The sequence below is a fragment of the Amblyomma mixtum genome, chromosome 3 (genome assembly GCF_055824585.1).
Source record: "Amblyomma mixtum isolate Tamu chromosome 3, ASM5582458v1, whole genome shotgun sequence".
Taxonomy (NCBI): domain Eukaryota; kingdom Metazoa; phylum Arthropoda; class Arachnida; order Ixodida; family Ixodidae; genus Amblyomma; species Amblyomma mixtum.
Genome location: NC_143014.1, coordinates 17,428,528 through 17,445,494, shown reverse-complemented (window position 1 = coordinate 17,445,494; position 16,967 = coordinate 17,428,528). Strand labels below are relative to the sequence as shown.

The 16,967-nt window shown below is 44.7% G+C and overlaps 2 long non-coding RNA genes across 11 annotated transcripts; one reads left to right on the top strand and one right to left on the bottom strand.

The window, feature by feature from the left end:
* Positions 1–313: 313 nt before the first annotated feature.
* Positions 314–10,932, bottom strand: LOC149349351 (uncharacterized). Of its 6 annotated transcripts, none has more exons than XR_016290036.1 (4): positions 10,750–10,932; positions 10,568–10,625; positions 9,998–10,150; positions 314–494 (listed from the first exon to the last, which is right to left on the bottom strand). It is a non-coding gene; the product is annotated as an uncharacterized LOC149349351 (long non-coding RNA). The 6 variants fall into 6 exon arrangements; XR_016290037.1 differs by having other exon boundaries at positions 10,771–10,930; XR_016290038.1 differs by having other exon boundaries at positions 9,998–10,110; positions 10,750–10,862.
* A 100-nt stretch (positions 10,933–11,032) lies between these two features.
* Positions 11,033–15,338, top strand: LOC149349350 (uncharacterized). Of its 5 annotated transcripts, none has more exons than XR_016290044.1 (4): positions 11,033–11,789; positions 11,893–12,073; positions 12,558–12,674; positions 13,310–15,338. It is a non-coding gene; the product is annotated as an uncharacterized LOC149349350 (long non-coding RNA). The 5 variants fall into 5 exon arrangements; XR_016290042.1 differs by having other exon boundaries at positions 11,033–12,073; positions 13,310–13,499; positions 13,554–15,338; XR_016290045.1 differs by lacking the exon at positions 11,893–12,073 and having other exon boundaries at positions 11,033–11,435.
* Positions 15,339–16,967: the final 1,629 nt, after the last annotated feature.

The following is a 16,967-nucleotide window of genomic DNA, read 5'->3' as shown; positions in this document are numbered from 1 at the left end:
CCTATGCATTGAAAGTACACATGCAGCGCCCACGAATATTCATTATCTGATCTACATTTTCACTGGGCTTCAGTACCCTTCTAGCAGTAGTCTCAGAGCAGCTTGTCAGTGAAATTTCTTTTCCTCATTAACTTTGTGCAGCATTTTCTGCTGCAGGGGCATAAACAGAAAGGCAATATGCGGCTCTGCAGAGGAAACAATGTGGAGGCTGGGTATGGTCTCAACCGACTGTTTTGAAACATGATTTTTCTATAGGGCCAGCCAAGTTGTTAGTAATCTATTCATATGCTTCATTAATCACCGACAAGGCATGTTGGTAGGAATACTTTATTTGGCACAGCAGTTCTGGCAGCAATGGGTATATTGTCATTCTGCTTGTAGGCCAAGGTGCAGACTTGTGAGCACGTTCTTGAGCCAGTAGCCTGGAACGATGAATAGGTGCCTTGGACCAGAGAATGCTGCGTCATGCAAGGTCGGTTGCTGCAGTCCCTCCCCTAGTGTCAGCCATATGCAGGGTTGGATGCCATGAAAAGAGAAAACAAAAGTGGGCAAGCTCAGAAAAGTAAAATGCAACTAATAAACCACTAAGAGAAACCCACAAACAAATGCTCAAAAAAAAAAAAATGGAATGCATGCAAGAGAGAAAAAGATAAGGACATCTCCCAATTGTGTTCAGGAAAGTAAAAAGAGCGCTAAATTCTACACAAACCACACAGAAAGATGGACAGGACGGGCGCTGCTGTCTTTCTGTGTGGTTTGTGTACAATTTAGGGCTGTTTTTAATTTCCTGAACACAATGTCACACCAACTAGCCCAGCAAAAGGTACTGTTAAACATCTGCCAACAGACTATCGCAGCAGCCTACGCACTCCTTAGTGGCCTTGTGCATGGACATTTGAAAGATCTTCAAAAAAGGATAAAAGCAACATTGTTGAAGATGTGCTGGAAGAACCACACACAAAAAGAAGTGTGCACAAAGCTCAAGAGAGAATGAAAATAGTCAAGACAAACAACAAAAGGGTTTCACTGGGTCAGACCAGTACTAATTAAGAGAATCAAATTATCAGGTTTCAAATCTTGGCAGTTAAGCTTCGCCAGTCCACAACACTGACGCATTTCCTTTTGCGGCTTCCGACGCTGGCACACAGGAGGTCAAAAGCTCCATATGCTAAACCCAAAACCTTAAAATGGGGGGGGGGGGGGGGGACACCAAATTTTTGGTTGGCGTCTTTGTTTCAAATATTGCATTGCCCCAGGGCACATATACATGACACATGCTGCACGATTCATATATGCACTATAAATAATTTATTACCGTGTTACTTATACTGAGCGGTTTCGCTTTCTGAGCGCCGGGGTGTGTTATGACGTCACTCCCAAGGAAGAGCAGCAACCCTGGTCACGCGGGCTCCAAAAGTAGACAAAGGGACTGCGGCGTCGTCTGCTCTCGTACACATGCTGTGCATAGCAGGGCATTTTGAATTGCCGGCCGGTACTATGACATGCTTAGCAAAGCCAAGCGGGTGAGGGGCAACGTCGAGTTCTGAAACCAAGCAGCTCACTTGGGACGATCTCAAGTCGGAATACGCGATTTCAGCGTTGTATTTAGCTTTGGAACACTCCGCCCATTCCAAAAGGATAAAAGGGTGCAACAATTTCTGGGAGTCTTTTTGGTGATCTCACGAGTATATTGTGCATTCATAAGCAGATAAAATTTGTTTTGTACAATGTATTTTTAAAATAAATATTTGCTTTCCTTGTGCTTTGCTGCGTATGAAATTAGAGCTAGTTCTCAGCAATGTTGCTGTTCCCGTTGCAGCTTGGATAAGCCTTTGTGATCTAGATGCCAACTGAAAGCAGCATCTGCTTGCATTTGATGAAATGCTCACAGTGCAGTGCATTGCTGCTATCCACATTGCACATAAAATAAGAATCTAATCCCACTCAAACAAATATCTTTTTGCGTGCTTTACATAGTCGAGTTTCCTTGCGGTGTGGACGGAATAACAAAAATCTGCAGACAAAAAGACTAAAATGTAGCCGTTAAATGCATTCCCGAGTTAAATATGCTATCTAGGCGAGCTGAAGCATTCAACAAAGAAAATTAAAACTGGGCGTCCAGCAAGCTACTAATTTTGAATTCCCAACGGCCGAAGCGAGAAACATAGTGTCGATAATAATGGACAGTATACATGATCAATTCACAGAAAAAAATTAATGAAGCCGCAAAAGCTGCATTGCAAGAGATTTGCTTCCCCTGTTTGAGAAAGCCCCTTTTACGAAGTCCATCTCTTTATTATAGGTGGCTACCCTTTTCTTTATTCTTCCCAGCATTTGATGTTCTCTACCAAGTGCGTGTCAACATCAAATTTTTCATTTTGAAGCAGACAATAGTAATAAAATTCACAGCAAATACAACTGAATATTCTAGAGTAGTTCAGATATCAATACAGATAGTTAAAATTACAATACAAACATGTTTCCTCAAAATGCAGCAATAAAACTGACTATTCCACACCAATATTTTACTTCTCATAATTTATCACATCCTAATGCTTACCGAGCATTTCAATGAATGAGGGGAAATCATGTAGAATGGTAAAATTTGCCTAAAGCATAACTGTGTGCAGGGAAAAACCTGACAGCTTGAATTTGCAAGCTGGCAAGTGGAGGTGCTCTTGCCACAGTTCGCACTGAAAAGGCGTATGACGTGATGTGGCACACTGCTGAGAAACAAAAGATTACACAAAAAATCAATGAACAGCAGCTTAAGCTACAACGTGAGTGAGAGCTTTAACAAGACTGTCTTCCACGCTGCCTCGTGACACCTAGAGACAGCTCCAACCGTGGAATGCTGTCCCGGATGCATCATTCTTGACGGGACATGGCCCGCTTAACTCTTGTGTATGGGTTTAACCACACTGGAATCCCTAGCCATAACGGGCCCACAAATGCTGGCACATTTCAATTCAAAATCTGTGCAGCAATTTCGGCAGCTGTTTTCCTTCTCACCAGACGAAAAGTGCCTCAGTGACCTGGGCTCTTAGATTTGGAAGTTTCTTAAAATTATGCTCACAAGTTCCTGCTCTCTTTTAATGGTTCATAAGAGTGGTGGTCATATGTGCTTTTACAGAAGAAACAAAGAGCACCACTTTGAGAAAATGCTGGAAAATTATCTAAACAAAACACTCCGCATGCTTTCAGGGGATTCATAAACTGCCCATTGTACTGCCAGAGATTATTTCAGGCTTTCAAAGGATGGTTTTTCCATCAGTGAAAAGTACTGCCGTTTCCTGCCTTTCCAATGAAGGCGCCCTATGCTCACACTGGCATCCCTTTCGACAGCAGCAATGCCATGGGAGAAGCACCAAGAGATTTCCATAAAAAATATCAGCTTCCTATGACCTTATCACAGCTCGAACCATACAGAAACTAGCCTGTTTGTTTCTGCAATGGCCTACAAGATTGACGAGGCCTGAGAGCAAGATTTTCAGTTTGATTTTGATGCCACGCTAGGGTGGCGTGGCTCCTCGCATGAGTACACTGAAAGTGCATGAATTCTTTACATTGCTATGACTACGGCTTATTCCACAGAAAGTACTTTTGAATGCAGCTATGTCTATCCATATGCACCAGCCCAAGTTAACTGTCGAGTCCGGGAACCTGTTCAGAATGAACCAGTATATACAATGCTCACATCATGGACGACAAGAAAAAGACACCCAAAACAGACAGGCTGCCATGCCTCATGCATGTTAGAAGCAAAAATATGCCACGCCAATGTGAACAGACCGTGTGCTGGGCACTCGCAGTACCGTTGAAACTTGTGGCAGACCACTGCGTTAATTTCAGTCAGTCCTTTTTTCCAACTTGGCCACTTTCTTGACCGTATCCCTCACAATTCACTCATTTTTCCACGTAAAAAAAATTCCCCTGATGATTCAAGGTTGCTAAACACCCTGTAAAGCCATCACAGCCCTTCAGAGAAATATAGTAGAACCTTGCTATTCTATTCTGTTCTTGGTTCGTGTAATGTGCCGTATAACAAACCCAAAAATTATGCGTGTTACGCTATTTTTCTTCACAATATAAATCCTGGATAACTTTGTGGAACGATTCCCTGGTGTACATGTCCATAATTTCGTCAAATTCTGACGGCATGGTGCATTCAGAGACCAAGAGGAAATGCCAGCCAAGCTAGTCATCATTTTTCGATACTTTGCCCAAATGCACCTGAGCACTGCGGAGAAGGCTATGAAAAAAGCAAGGAGACGGAGCATCTTAAGAGCAGCGGCGGCTCCTCCACACTACACAAGTGCAATGGGACAAAGTATCTGAAAACGCCAAAGAATAGTTGATGGACTGGATGTGCCATGAAGCTCCAGCCCCATGAAAAACGAAAATATGGAAAGAACTTGCGAGCGCTAGAAAAAAAGGAGCTTTCCAAAATTTGTGCCAGCATACACACACACAATTTTTAATGAAGTGAAAGTGCCAATAAATGCCAGGGATTACGAAATAGTGCAAAACCTGGACATGGAGACAATCGTGTGCAGACCAGCAATCAAATTTTTTGAAGCTCCTAATTCAAGCTTCGTGCATAAAACAGCACTTGCAACATCCAAGAAAAAAATAATAAATGAAGGAGACAAAAAAAAAAGGGAAGGTGGCAAAAAAATTTGCAGACACCATCGCGTCAGGATTTAGCATTCATTGAAAAGCAGAGTGCAATCACCTTGAAATCAGTGGGTGGCCAAGCGTCTGCCTAGGGAATTTCTCAGTGCCCTTAAGTTCTTATGCAAACAATGATACACCACCCAGCTTGCCATATGTGACAATGCCCATGGGAAAAATGAATATTACACACCACACAGCATGTGGAGAGGAGGGAATGGCCACGAGCATTTTGGAGCAGTCTTTGTAGCAAGCCAAATTTCTATTAGGAGCAGATTTCCAGTTTTCTAGCAGGTGACCAATACTGAGAGAAGGTAAAGATACGGATGTGCCAAAGTTTAAAAAACTACTGGCTGCAGTTTTTTTTAAAATGCATATGATTTAAAAGGAAAGTTCATGAGTGCTTTAATGCATACGCCACACTGACATAATAAGTAGGGGTGTGCGAATATTCGAAATTTTCGAATATATTTAGAATATTATATTTTTAGTATTCGAATTCGATTCGAAATCCAAGTATTCGTGTTTTTTTCGAATATTTGACCCGACGCGAATATTCGTATCTAGCCGGATATTCATTGTGAGTACCGGCGTTTATTTCGGTCCGTAAGCCCTATCGTCAGATACATAACAACATGGCGGCGCCTACACGGAAGGAAAATTCTTTCTTCCTCCAAGGGCCATGCCGCAGCTGACTGCGCTGGTGAGCTTTTTTGTGTCTATACCTGCGAAGCTGGTATAGTCAGAGCTGTGCACGAAGTACCTCGCAAATACGTGCCAGGTTAGTGCCAAGTGAGAGGGCATTTTCTGTGGCTGGAGGAGTCGTTTCAGCTAGAAGGGAACTACTTTTGCCAGACCATGTGGTGCAGCTGGTTTTCCTTCACGACAACCTTTTACGTCATCCCAGCAACGCGCTTTTGTACTGATGGCAAGCTAGCCTTAATCAATGCTGTGTACTAGCCATCTTCTCTGATATTTCCACTCTTCTAAGAATTTTGTTCGAGACTTTGATAGTTTTAGTGCACCCACACACAGCTTTTGTGTTCATTTCATCATCGATAGCTGAACTGTGATGTTCTTGGGTGCCCAAATAAATGTTTTGTAGTGATTAAATGCGTCTGTCCTTGATTATTCGATATTCGGAACTATGTTGGGCCTTTGAACCCAGAGGCAACAAGCCCCTGCTTCCCTTCAGCTCGGCACACTCCAAAGCCGTGAAACGAGGCATTGTGAAATCGTGCCTTTCCAACGCTCTGAGCAAGTCCTGCCTGCATTTGGTAGGACGCAGCTTTGACATCCAGTTGCAGCGCCTTTCGAGCGCAGGCTGCCAGACGGCCTTGCTGGCTTCAACTGCCGAGAACCTGCTGAAGAAACCAGCCAGCAAACCCGACCGAGTTGACCGGAAGAAAGTGGCGGTCATTCCGTACATTCACGGAATCTCGCATAATATTAAGAAGATCGGTGCTAGGGCTGGTGTTAGAGTGGTTTTTAACGCTCCTGAAAAACTCTCCAGGATTTGCAAGAGAGTGAATGCGGAGGATACGGCCGTCGCTTGTTCGAAGCGGCACCAGCAGCGCTTCGTGGCCTGTAAAAAGAGCGTTGTGTACTCGATACCACTTGCCTGTGGTAAGCAGTACATTGGCCAAACTGGCAGGTGCCTTAATGAAAGGCTGAGGGAGCACGCAAGATATGTAAAGAACAAGTCACGTAGCAAAATGATTGACCATATTCGGAATTGCCGCAACTGCACTCCCGCGCTCGAAAAAACTTCAGTACTGCGCCGGTGCAAGACACAACTTGGAAGAGAGATAATTGAGGCCAATGAGATAGGAAAATCGGGTAACTCGTGTGTCAGCAATCCTTCAATTTTGCTCTCAAAAAAAGAAATCAGTTATCTTGCGCAGAATTAGAGCTCGAAACATGCATTCACTCGTGCGATGGTGGGATCTGTGCTGATATGATATATGTATGCTAAGTCTCTTCTTTCCCTTTTCGTGTTTGATAAGAGCAGCTGCTGTATTTAAGCAATGTTATGTCAATAAACACCTGAGTTGTTAGTAAGCGCTTGTCCTGTCTACCTCGTTCCTTTGTGTCGTGTCTTTTGCGCAAAAAACCCACAATGATTCGGAACTAAGTATTCATATTCGATTCGTATTCGAAAAATTTGATATTCGCACACCCCTAATAATAAGACATGTTGCTGACATGTGTAGCCTACTTGCAGCTGCTTGACGCATCTGGAAAGAGAGAACTCTTCCCTCCCATTGTAAGGAAAGGGGGGTGCCAGCCTGTCCCCACCACACCTGAGGCTCGTCACTAACCTGTTTGCAGGTGCTGGTGTACGAGCAGCCACGACCCTAGCCATGCAGATGTGCCACTGCTATAGCTACTGCTTATCACTGTCATATGACTTGGCCTTTCTGCAGCAGATTTCAGTTTTCCTCCAATGCGCCGCACCTATCATTGCTGCGTTGCCGGCTGATCTGCGCCACTGTGCAGCTGTGGTCCAGCCCCATCTCATTGCGTTCTCATATTGCCAACGCTGTCATGGATAGCGTGCTTCCCAAATTAAATAAGCTGCAGTGTGTCTCGCATCAGGGCGAAGCTCTCAGTACTGACAGCCACGCTGCCTGTGAAGGGCTCTTTGCAGATGTTCTGCAGCAGGATGGCAGTGTCATCATCATCATCAGCCTGACTACGCCCACTGCAGGGCAAAGGCCTCTCCCACGTCTCTCCAATTAACCCTGTCCTTCGCCAGCTGTGGCCGCCGTATCCCGGCAAACTGCTTAATCTCATCCACCCACGTACCTTTCTGCCGCCCCCTGCTATGCTAGCCTTCTTTAAGGACCCTTAAGGACCAGCGGTTATTTTGCCTTCGGATTACATACCCTGCTCAAGCCGCATTCGAGGCTGAACGGTAGCTATGCAGTTAAAAGGTTTCATGTGCACATTTAAAAAAATTGATCAGGAATCATTATTTACCAGGTAAGTGGATATATTCAGGCCGCTTTCAGTTTGGGCATATTGCCGCTTTGCACATAGTTTTTCTGCAGTGCTACGAGGTACGCCTTAATGAGGTTTCACTGTACTTATGAGTAGTAAGGTTGCTGAATTTTATGCGTCTCAACGTGAAATCTGAACTGACTGATACACCTCCTGCAGTGAGGCCCATGACCCAAGTGTAAAAGTGAAGTTCTGATCTACTGCTATGCGATGCATTCAGAACAGGTGCTGCCCTTGATGGCCTCACAAATAAATTTGACAACAATGGCAACACAGACATCAAAGTTTGCTCTCCACCATTGGTGCCATGTTTGCTGCTGCTCTAATGTCATTTTCCACAGTGGCCCACTCACAACTCACCTCAATCCTGGTAAATACAAGAGGGGGGGGGGGGGGGGGGGGGGGGTACTGTGCACAAAAAGACATGGACAAGAAGATAACACAACAAGCGCAGTATGGACAAGAAGATAACACAACAATGTTCTTGTCCATGTCTTTTTGTGTGCAGTACCCCCCCCTTGTATTTACCGTGATTGACCGACTAGCCCAACAACGTACACCTCAATCCTGACCGCGGTGCCAAACCAGCAAACAACCTATAAGTGGTACTGTGCGGATGGATCTTATGGCCATGCCACTGCTCTAATTACATCACACCACTTTCTCTCAGTCCCATGGCGACATTCCGAGCAAAGGTGGGGGAAGGAGGAAGTTGGAGCACCACAAAAGGCAAATGTACAACAGGGACACAGTGCAGTGGCCTCGCTCAAAGCTCTTGCCCAGAGCTCAAACAGCACAGGCATTTCTGGCTGAGCTTACAACTTTTGTCACACCCAAGTTGACAGCTCACCAGCCACACACACCGCAACAATCACACACGCCAACAGTGCAAGGTCTGGCGATATGATGTTAAGCCATCTGTGCTTTAACCAACCCGAAATTCTTACCCCTCAGTCCAGTAGATGACCTCGGTTCTCTCCGGCGATACACCCAGCCTGTTCACAGCTATGGTAAATTATCATTTCGACCTCTCAGATTCCCTCACCAAGAGGCATGAGGGCAATTGATTACTGTTTGGTTCTTCGGACCAAGAGGCATTTAGGAATAACTACAATTTCTGGGTAAACACTCCCTGAAGGGGCCACAGAAAATCCTCCACCAAGGCTGCAAATTATACTGTTTGAACAGAAATTACTTTTTGTTGTTTATTTATCAGTTTATCTGTACCTCAACGGGCCGAAGGCAGCATTATATAAGGGGTGGGCTGACATGTAACCTCCTGCCACAGAATTTTTCACAAAAAGCAAACTGAAGAGCTAAACTGCCCATCCACATCCTTGAGGCTTTTTTTCCTCTCATAATTCCAGCTGCACTGGAAGCCCTACGTTGGTGCTTGAACCTGAATGCCACACACCCATAGGTGCGCCGCACACATCTTTTATCAGCATAGCGCCACGTAAGATCATGACAATGCCGCATTTGAGGTGAAGAGGTGCAAGTACACAAAACAGTAGGAACGAAACGAAAACACTAATGCTGTGTGAGTCATCCCTGAGCTCCATCTTTTGGCTGCCTCAAAAAGTGAAACTACAACAAATATAGACTTTTAACTTGTGGGGAAAAAAAAAAGAGAAACATAGAAGGAACAACATAAACAACGCCTCGTCCTTGTCTTTCCATGTGTGCTTCAAATATGGGAACTACTCCCTCGTTCAGCTACCTGTCCTACCTACATTCGCCTATGGCTTTTCGCCTCTGCTTGTCTCTAGGGGCACAAACGTTCCCGGTTTCACAGCAGGAGGCCCACTTTCAAAATTATAATTTGCTAGATCCATAACAGTCGAGTTGCTTTGTTCACTATACGGGCAGGCTTTGTTCACCTGGGGTCTGCAGGTGAAAGCCATATTAAGAGTTAATGTTCCCACGTTTTCTTTGTTTTTTCTTTCTACTTGACAGCCAGGGCAAAAAACTGCCACTCACCCGTGCAAAGCAAATGGCCACATAATCATCATAACCACAATGACCTGTCACACACTGAAACAGTGCCTTGTGAGCTTTATGCACCTCACAAGCTTCCAAAATATCAAAGGACATCAAGCACTTTGTCCACAATGTTCCCCTTCTTAAGGCCTCTTTGCAGTATCACCCGTAATAAGCTCTTAAGCTTAGAGGCCTTAAAAGAAAGCTTGCTTTTCCAGTTGCCTCATGCGCTCCATGCTAGTTAGCTACGTGGGTCCAAGCACCTTCCCCGTGTAATACCGAAGCTCAGTGCAGGTGGCACAGCACTAGTTTTAAAATTCACAGGAGGTGGAGAGCTCACCTAGTGGCGCCTTAAAGCCTTTGCTGCTTCCGCATTCTATCGTCCCATTTTGTTCAGCCTCTGCGCCAGCAAGAGAACGCCGGACTCGATGCAGGAATCGGGAAGGTCCGTGCCTACAAGTAAAATGCATTTCGGTTTTTCAAGTGCCGTTTTCTGAAATGAAAATAAATTTAAAAGAACATGTTTACGCGCTGCAGACACCAAAGCGTAATCGCTTATCTCGCCGCAATTAGTGCCCCTGTTTCGGAAAGCGGCTCGTATGGATAAACAGCAACACAACTGTAAAATGAACCATTAAATCAGTAACCTAAACACTTTCCTATTAGCGGGGGCACAAAAAATCGGACCGCGCACAAAACTCATCGCATAAACGGTTAGTTCAACCGGGCTGTTGTCAAAAGTTTCCCGCCTTTTTTTCGGGCGCACGCTAACCATGCGTGTTTTACATGACCAAAAGTTACGTTGGGCCGGGCTGACAAAAGGTACAAAAACTTACTCAGCGCATATTATCTTCTGTCGAACTGCACTGAGTTTTTCAGCAGAACTCAGGATAAAACAGACGAGTCTCACCTTTAGGGCCTTTGTGTCCACTGCCGAGCAAGCGGGCTCAGTGCTAGTCCTGGGTGATCTGCAAACACAAAATATTCGGGCGCAAGGAAGTTCAAAATGAAATGCCGAATGCCATATAACGGGCAATCACTCAATACATACAATACATACCAAAAGACAGGAAGAACAGAGAAATTGCTCACGGGCAAAACGAGCGCGCGTACCTCCCACCGTCCGGCCATTCTCCTACTGCAAGCATTGGCAATGCTCGGCTCGCTCGGCTGTAGCTGGGCTCAAACATGACAAAAACAACAAAAAATTGGCCGGACGTGGCGTCATTTTTCAAACCGGATGCGACGTCACGGGTGAAAATAACGCTTGCGTTATTGGCCGCATTTGTTTTTCCAGTCCCGGGGCCCTATTCTCGATATTCACATTCGCCTGTCGGCGCCATATTGCCTCTCTGATTGACTGTCAGAAGTGTCAATCGCCGTCAATGGGCGTGTCAATCAGGGTCGGTTACGCGAGCACTTTTCGCGGTGACGTCGATTTGACGTGGCATTGAAAATGCATTTTCGTAGCGCTATTCTTGGTGCCCGGCTGGTACATATATGTGATTGTGAAGGGAAAAGAAGCTACAAGCGGTCCGTGCGAGAGCACTTGCGCTCGACTTGCCAATTCGGAGAAAATAGCTGCACACCGGAAATGGCAACTTCCTAAAATCTGATTGGTTGGAACAATATCACGTAAATCACGTGATAGGCACACATTTTGGAGTGATGTCAGAATGACGTTTCATCACGTTTACGTTGTGCCGCCATTGCAAAAAATGGCTGAAATTCGCCGCCATCATTTCGCCCGGCGAAAGGTACCCGAATCATGCAAATGAGTTAGTGAAATGCTGATTTATACGGCGTTAGGTAGCCGCATTTTAACGGGTATTTATTTCAAGACAAAACTAAGCTTACAAAAGTCTTGTTTTGATTGCACAATGTAATGATATCGCGTTGTAAGAGCTCATCTGAAATAAGCAACCCTCGAGAGCGTTAATAGTGAAGGCTTAAGCGTACAGCCGCATGGGGGCGCTAACTGCTCTCCCGTTGCAAACCCTTCGCTCGCGGTGAGAAATCATCCGTCCGTGCGGTTAGTGAAGCGCGAAAATTGCTCGAATGGCGGTGCCGGCGCTGCGATTTGCTGCTCCTTGCATTCATTCGTCGTTTGTTAAACCCTAGAAGTGGGAAAGGTGAGCGACTTTCGAGGTCACCGCGATGCTTTCGAGTTGTCTCTGACTAGACAGCTCGTCTGTGCAATCATCTGACGAGGCATATATGTGGTGGCTATGCAAGGATGCATTGCGGCGAGAAGCAGTGCCGAACTGTCGAGCTCTGAGGGACGATCGCCAGCTGTGAAACGTCGCTGAACGGATGGGCTTTGCCTCGCGTGATGAGCGGATGACACGAGAGGTGTTCGCGCGGCCGAGCAACAAACTCCAGGAATGTGTCGGGCTTCTTCACGAGACATCCGTGTGTGTGTAGCATCATTCTCATTCCTTTCGCATGCATGCTGGAGATGACTTTAAAACAAGAATCCGAAATTTGTATTCGGCACTTCGCGTTGCTTTTTTCATACTGTGTTTCAGTTTTTGCACACAGCGCCAAGTTGAGAAAACAAAGCCTAGCATGCTAGTACGTTGATCGATTTCTTTGTGTTTGGTGTTGATGAATGTGAAAGGCAGCATCGGTGAAATCAGCTGAAAGGCGTCGTTTCCTTAAGTGTGAAAAAAAAAAAAAAAATGCGTGACATTGTAAAAGAATACTATAACCTGTCTTAAGCATTATTAATGAAGCACACTAAAGTGATTTCGCTATTCAAGCTGAAATTTTCATAACAGTGTTACATCATCAGTTACGCAGCAGTCACGTGGAAATTACCGTAGGAGGGTGGAAAATATTATTTCTCTAAGGGCACACGGAAAACAAATATATATGAGTCTTGTACATTTTATTTACAGGTGTGGTGTTCCTGCCGGTGAAGGTTCCAGCTCACAAGAATCTGTGCGGGATCCATCCATGACCCATTTATGTGCAGTCTCTCTCCATGTGCTGCCCGCATGGAAATCGTTAAACTGGTGAGCATGTGCTTAGTGTGTTGTGGCAGGCATGAAGGGATAGCATGTTTGCCTGCAGTAAGATTGCATGCGGCTAATGATATCTGTCTGCATTTATATATAGTTTATTGAGCAAGGAAGAACAGTGTAAATAGAACCACATGTAAATTAATCATGTCTGTACTTTTCAGGTGACAGTGGAGATAGGTGTGGGTGACACGCAGTGTTGTTCTCTGGCTTTGGATTTCTCTTAGTGACCGCAATGTCAAGGTAGCCTCATTTCAATTGGTGCAAAACGAAAAAGCATGCATATACTAAAAAACTCATGGTAGTCATAAACAGTTGAACTTGTGCCCTTCCTTGCAGTGCATTCTGTGGTGGTTTTCTTGAGTATAAAAAGTGTGTATTAATTATTTGTATCCGTCAGTTTGGGAAATGTGTCATCAAGTACCTCTAGCTATATGGCAACACTTCGTTTTGATACTAATGATTGATTTTGCAGTCAGCGTATTTTACATTTGTGCGTAAAACTAGACAATAGTTGAACTTGAGGCTTCAACAATTTCTCATATTTGGAAACGCAATGTCTAGCTCGTTGGAAGATTTCAGTGCACAGCGTTGATTAATGTGCAGGTGATGGTTTGCATCTTATGCAGATGTGGTGGACTACTCTCACCGTGGGGTCTCGTGTGCTCGGGAGCCATGATGCCAGATTCATCTTCGCTCACCCCTCGGCTGGACTGGCTGCCTAGCTGGGTGGTGATACCGGGTTCCTGAACGATTACATGAGGTGTCTGCAAAGGTGTCATGGTCATGGTACGCCATGGTCAAGAGTTCTCTGCAAAGGTCAGCGGAGCTTGCACTGTGCAACACAACATATTCATCCACACTCAGCTGCAGGACCATGACACCACTGGCAGGTGGTGATAACAGAAGGAGCACCAACATCTACAGCAGGGAGGAGGACACAGAACCATTTGGATTCTACCTGACAGACAGGAAGTGCATGATCAGCAGCTGCTTTCGAGAATTGCACTCACTGCCGTGATTGTCATGTGTAGCTATGCCACAAGTAATCAGCATACATTTGCTCTGCTTCAAGTTTGATAGCATACTGCCAGGAAGCTGATGAAGTCTTCATCATTTTGGTGCTGTTCTTTGAATAGGACCATATTGGTGATATCCATGACAGTAGAAATCATTTTTGTCTGGTGCTGCAGTTTTGTGTGAGTCAGGAAGTGCCCCAAGTGTTTTCAGCCTACCGTCTGCCAACTTGCTGAGTGCATGCTTCAACACATGCTTTGGTGATTGTGAAGAAGTGCCATCCCTTCGTGTGGTGCCTCCCTACGTGTTCTGCTTGTACACAACGCACATTTTATTTGGTGCTTAAGTTCAGTGAAGGACAGGAAAGCACCAAAATGTTTTCCTTCCAGCACCTGGGTGTTGACTGGACATGCTTTCACCAATGCATTGTTTGCTTTGGTGTTTGTTGAGAGCCAGCAGTCCACAACATGCTCAACATACAGCATGGTCGCTGTGTCTCTAGTCATTTACAACATCTGTTCTTCAGGGTGCAATACGTCTTGTGTGGCACTGTTTGTGTCATGAAATCACAACATGCTTTGCCTCATGGCATTTGGTTGCCTCTGTCTGCTTGCTTTTGACTGCTTCTTTCACATGCTGCACGTAGTTATACAGCAGTGAACTATTTTTCCTGAAGGAAAAGTCATGTAATTGTTTCACGGTCAATTTCCCAGATGAAAATGCAAGGCCTGGCCAGCGTTCTGACACGTGTACCCATTCCCATCTTCTAGCTGAAATTTGTACCCCTGACGAAAACCTACAAATTGTACATTAATTCAGTTGAAGGTAACTGGAAGTATAAATTATGCAGCTGGACATAATTTGTGTTTCAATAATAAAGCTCTAAGCGCTGGCATTTTGTCCTTCTTTTGTGTTGTCTTTCACTGCGCTGTTTTTCCAATTCGTAAAACATGTATCAACCAGCCCATATTTGCCCTCTTCTGGAACTCCAAATGGCATTTTGTAGCTGGAAGGGCATGATTCGGTTCAATAAGTTAGCTGGAAATGGATCATAATAGTAGTAGTAGTAGTAAACGCTATTGATTTTTCTGGGTTACACAGCCGGTCTTCCCAGGTTCGGGATCTTTTTCTCTTTCCAGGATTTGAGGTCCAAGATCTTTTTCTGTGCTGGGCTATCAACCTTGAATGCAACCTTGAATGGAAGGTCACTGCCCACCTGTCCTCCCAGTGAAACTGTGTTAGATCCCATTTTCATTGACTCATCCCCTTGCACTTTTCATTCATATAAGTTGGGGTTGCTGTTTGGTCATTTTAAGACAAATCCTAGACAACCTGTTTACCCTCTGCACCCTTAGTGTGACTGGACCGTATCAGTGTCCGTGCTGCCATTTTTCTGTTTAGCAAAGGTGGCTACTTCAGCTGGCTACTTAAGTTTGCAAACTAGGCAACACTAATGTGCATGTACACCACTGTCAAACGGTTATGAAAGATGAGTCTGTTCCAAAAAAATTCTTATCTTTGTAGACGAGACATATTCGTCAATGTGTATTGTTGCACTAGGTAATGATTCGCAGTTAGGCTGCATAATGAATTCTAGGATGCATGAAGTTCAGTGATGGAAATAAATTATTTTGCCAATAATGGCTTCCACAAACTTTTCACTCTGCATGTAAAAGACACCTCACTTTTTTTGAGCAAATTGCAACACCTAAGAGGCAATGCAACTTGTCTCGCTCCCCAAAAATGTAGGGGCACACTTAAGTTCAGCATTCATGGGTATCACACAACAGTGTTCATGGCTCCCTGCAGCGGTTTCTCTTCACACACACAGTCACTGTTCTTCATTCATGTTCACACATTTATCAGAGTTGCCTCAGCACAGGTTCCCAATTCTTGTCTTTGAACTCTTCCACACTGCAGTTCACCTATGTAATGTTATTGTAATTAGTTTCTCACTAATTGGCACATCTCTAGTTCACTGTAGTAATTACATTGCTAGGCTTCAAATTAAGCCAACAGCACCCACACATCACTCCCCCCCCCCCTTTGTACCTCAGCAAAGTCAATGTGCCTACACGGTCTAGTTGGTAGCGTGCCTGGCTGGCGATCCAGGGGTCATGGGTTTCAAGGCAGAAAGAAATTTATTAATTTTCTGTACGTAAAATCTATTATTTTATAAAGTGAAGTAGTTTCAGACGTGTGCTGACGTTTGATTCAGATTACAAATCCTCTTTTCAGTGACTTTCACTGTGGACATCCACGCGTGAAGCTTGTCTTTTGACGCAATGCCGGCTGGATAACACTGGGTTTTCTGCTGAATGGCAGCCTCTCTCCTTGACAGTGGTGGCTTTCCGTACCTTTCTTTTCTGGCTGCACATGGCACCCAATAACTTCTTAGCACTAATTGCGATGCCATCACATACCATACAGCACTAATAATATTACCTGGTGGTAGTCGGAAAAAAAAATTATTCTTATAGTGTGAAAAAAGAATAGCAGCCTGTTTCCACCTGACTTGGTTTGGTTTCATACTTCTGCTAGAACTTTCAGAGAAATTAGCCAGCAAAGCTGTACAAGACGGTAATTTTTCAGGGAGCTTAAATTTTATGCACAGGCACTTGCAATGACTCCAATTTTATCAACATTTTGCAACCTGTTCTATCATTATATTGGTGGTGAATAGCTTCTGTTCATTTATTTAACACTCTCCTCGTGGAAACTCTGAATCAGACTTGCTTACCATTTTTCAAGCTGCCTTAATCATGCTCAAAAAAACAATTTACCCTCCATGTGCACACACCACTAGGCATTTTAAGTGTTCTGTTTTTTTTTTTCATGCAGTGGAGTGTAATACATACATAGAGGGGAGAAATCTCCAACCTGTCACTTATGCTCGAGCACCAGAGCGGATTTTAAACGCTCATATCAGGCTTGCCCAAACAAACCGAAACCTCCTTTCCAAGGGGTGGAATCACAGGAGCGATGGGAGGCTTCTCTGCGCAGCTCACAGGCAGAGCTTCAGCTTTGCATCATGGCCTGGGCCTTGAAGGTTGCTGCAGCCAAACAGTGCCTGGTCACCTAAAGTGGCCTGAGGGCCGTCGCCGACCTCTTCAACACCCCTTCACTAACCCTCACCTGATCCACTGAAGTGGGACTAATAAAGTTATTACCAACCAAGGGCTGTAATAGCCTTCCTGCCAACGCACTTCACCATGGTAATTTTGAACTGCTTCTTTGAACAAATAATCTCTGAGCTGTACACAAGCTTTG